Here is a 4434-nt window from a genome sequence, read left to right as displayed (position 1 = left end):
AAACACATTATCTCAACGAAAAGACTGTTGAAAATAATTTTAGTAAAAATTATTACTAAATACAAAATCAACATACAGAAATCAGTTTCATCTCAATACACTAAAGATGAAACATCTGAAAAAGAAATAAAACGATCCTATTCACAACATCAAAAAACAAAATACCTAGGACTAAACTCAACCAAGAAAGTGAAAAATATTTATAATGAAAACTACATAACTTTGCTGAACAAAATTAAAGACACAAACAAAAATTTGCAAAGATATCCAGTGCTTATGGACTGGAAGAATGCTACTATGTCATACAACCCAGTCATCTACATATTCGATGGAACCCCCCATCAAAATACCAATGGCATTCTTCACCAAATAGAAAAAAAAACAATTGTTAAATTTGTATGGAACCCCAAAAGACCCCAAATAGCCAAACCAATCCTGAGAAATAATGAAGCTGGAGGTACCACACTTGGTGTGTGACAAAGCTACAGCAGTAAAAAACAGTATGGTACTAGTGAGAAAAATAGACACAGACAAATGAAATAGACTACAGTTCAGAACTAATCCCTGCTTATATGATCAACTAATATTTGACAAGGGAGCAAAGAGCGTCCCATGTGGAAAGAGTACTTTGGGAAAATCGTGCTGGGAAAACTGGATAAACTCATGCAGAGCAATGAAATCGGATCCCTATCTTACACCACACACAAAAAATTCAAAATTAAATAAAGACTTAAACATAAGACCCGATACTATAAAACTCCTAGAAAAAAACGTAGAGAAGCAGTTTCTTAGCATGGGTATTGGCAAGAATTTATTAGATATGACAACTAAAGCACAAATAACGTAAGGAAAAACCAACAAATGGGACTACAATAAAATTTAAAACTTTTGCACAGTAAAAGAAACATTTAAAAGGCAACCTACAAAACGGGAGAAAAAATACTTTTGTAAACTATATTATCTGGTAAGAGGTTAATAACAAAATATGTAAGTTGATAAAGTAAAAAAAAAAAAAGCCAGCCTAATTAGACTCATGCTGCTAGTGTTTTTCAAACTTTATTGTATGTCACAATGAAACACAAAATATACTGCAAATTTTGGGGACATCACCCTGGTTTTAATTCAGGAGGTCTGATGTTAAAGAAAAAAATAGCATCTGTCATAGATTCTAAGATGCTGATACTGCTGATCTACATCTGATAATTTGATAACCACTGACCTGGCCTAGAAGACAAACGCAAAAAATGCAAATGATCCTTTGCTATCTGTCCCTAGGTTTACAATCTTCTATGTTTCTTATGTTGCACTCTAAATTAATTCATATTAATAGCAAAAACAAAGATAAGTTGATGTTATTTCATTACATCTTCTCTAACATGTAGATATGAATTCCCATCTACGAGTTACACACAAAATACATATCACTATAAGAATGGCAATGAAAAAAATTTTTTTTCAACTGCTTTTGACTAGAGACCTTAAGAGTTGCCAAATCACAAATGATGAGTTTATTGTTATAACCAAAACCAGCCAGACAAAAGGACTACATATTTTATAAATTTATTTTCTAACAAAATATAGGAAACTAAAATTGTGGTCCTGGTGACCAAACACAGTGTTACTAATTTTTCTTGCCATGTGCCAATGTTTTAAGGAGCCTGTTAATTCAAATGACAGACGTAACAGCACAGAACAAAAAGCCAGGATGCCTGAGTTTGAATTCTCTACTCCACAACTCACTCATTTTGACTTAGGTCAAGTTATTCAACCTGTGCCATAAATCAGTTTTCTCTCCTGTTATATACTAATAGAACCTACCTGATAGGGTTGTCATGAGGATCAAGTTCATATTCACTGAAGTCCTTAGACAGTGACTGAGTCATCACAAGTCCTGCATGTCTTGATATTTACAAAAGCCAACCAACATGCCAAATATTAAAAAATGAGGATAAAATGACTGGCCCAAACACAAATAAAGTTATATGCAGTTTATGAGAAGATACAGACACTGACAAATTAATCATAGAAATAAATAAAGTATGGAACTGCAAACTGAAATAAGCATTGTGAAGGAAAGGATAAGCATTTTAAAAAGGCATTAATAGACCCATTTTTCAAGGAGAGAGGTTTCCCTATTCCCAGGCTTGCCACCAGTAGTACTTTTACTCAAATTATCAGCCTTAAAAAAGATAATGTAATCCAATTATGTGGACAATAAATAGCTTAATCAAAAATGAATGGCAGGTTATTTTGACACCATCTTTAATATAAAAATGTTTAAGGCTGGAAGTTTTATTTCATTTTAATAGACATTAAATGACCTTGTAAATTGGAAAACTAAAATGTCATTAATTAGCATTTAAAAATATGCTGTTCAGAAAACTGTTCTTGAATGAATTACTCACAACTAAGAACTACATAAAAACTTGACATCAAACAATAACTACACAGAAGAAAACTTTGCAAGCCCACTATTTTAAGGATAATGTCACACATATACCCCTGTGCACCTACCCTTACTTAACAAGGCAGGCCATGCAGCAATTCCAGATGAGTTTAAGCTGTAAGATAATTGGACAGTAAGAAAGTAATCAGGTAAAAAACAAACTTCCCAACTACCCAACAAACAAGAAAATATATGGGGGGGCGGGGGGGGGGGAATACAACACACAACAAAAAAAAAGCTATAAACCCCCCAAAACGGTAACAAAACCTAAAAACAAGACGGACTTAGTTTTTCCATTTTAGAACTGAGGACAAGAAATTATATATGTAAGCAACAGAATCAAATCAAGTACCAAATATGAGTTCTAGATCAAAAGTAATTTGTAATGAAACAAAAACACTCATTAATGTTCTGATAACTTGAAAGTACCTGGCTGTTAAAAAAAGTTATAAGAGCACATCCCCAAATGCACTAAAACTGACATTACACCTGTACACGAGTTTTTAAAAAGTTTATTGTGCGTGTATGCATGACAAGCATTTTCAAACTGGAGAATGACTGATTTTTTTAAAAAGCAAGCAGTGGCAGAGCAATCATCGAAAGTCACTTAATGTATTTGCAAGAATTCTTTAAGGTTCTCTTTACCATAAGATGGCTGAAGAATTGTCTAAAGAAAACCAAACAAAAGAAATTATACATGATAAAAATTAAAATCAATGGTATAAAATTTAAATAATAAAATAGATCTTTACAGTCCTGTGCCAGTATATGGTTAGAACAAGAAGTTACACCTTTGATCTATAAACATTTGTCTATGGTAGATTGATTTCAATTTATATTTTTAATGGTTTATAAATTCCTGGCTTAAATTACCAAAAACTAGGATACGTCTCAAGAACTACCCTTTAATAGTGTTCCTCTAAAAACAGATGGTCAAAATTAATGTTCTACTTTAGTTAATAGTATTATATCAAGACTAATTCTTAGTTTTGTGAATGTTTTATGATTACGTAAGAGTTTAACACAAGGGGAAGATTAACATAACATATAAAGAACTCTGTACTTTTTTTTTGCAACTCCTCTGTAAAGCTAAACTTACCTAAAAATAAGAGGTTGAAAAGAAATAAAAGCTCAACTTCTTAGGACCTTACTTTATACTAGCAAAAGTGGTAGGCAAGAAAAATAATGTTTCCCATGGTTAGTTTAGCTGTCAAATTAGTTACCAAGTATATAATAAACCTAGCTTTGACTGCTTTGCTATAGTAATTACTCAAAATGCTGAGAAAGACAAAGTCTATTTCTAGAGAAATAACTTAAAGTTAAGCGTTTTTAATTTTTTGACAGACTGAAAAAGTAAAACACATTTTACCTAATTATAAATCTGTTGCTATATGTATGTATGCATGAGTTAAAGAGAAGTATCATTTAGATTTTTATCTGGGCAGCAAATTCAGAGGTTCATGGAAATGAAGAACAGAAGGGTCACTAATGTAACCAGACTAAAGACGTATGCTGTATCCAAAAATAATACAAAAGTCAGTGCTTTGTAACTAACTCTTAGGTGTATAATCCACTTGCTTTAAATAATAGTTCAATAGTACAGAACACAGTAAGATAGTGTTTGGGGGAAAATAGCCTCAAAGAAGGAAACATAAAAAAGGGGTATATTAATTCATCACCTCAGATCAAAACAATAGCAACCTTTCCCCTAAACAATGAAGATTGCATATGTCCTATTGAACCCAGGTTCCTAAGTTATGAAAGCTAACTTTACAAAATTTGAATACAAATCACTTGTATACTCTATTTGGAAACCAATTTTATTGCCAAAATATTCTTGCCACAGTATTTTAGTATCATGAAAGCCTAGTTGACATATTTTACATCTTTATTTGTAAGAGAGCTAAGCCATTTAACAATTACATTAACTACATCTAATAGTTATTTATAGAGTGAGATATACTAACTCTTTAACTAAAATTGTATTT

This window comes from Myotis davidii, unplaced genomic scaffold (assembly GCF_000327345.1).
Source record: "Myotis davidii unplaced genomic scaffold, ASM32734v1 scaffold3069, whole genome shotgun sequence".
Lineage (NCBI taxonomy): Eukaryota > Metazoa > Chordata > Mammalia > Chiroptera > Vespertilionidae > Myotis > Myotis davidii.
The sequence above is the reverse complement of the archived record's forward strand: the minus strand, read 5'-3'. Positions refer to the sequence as shown.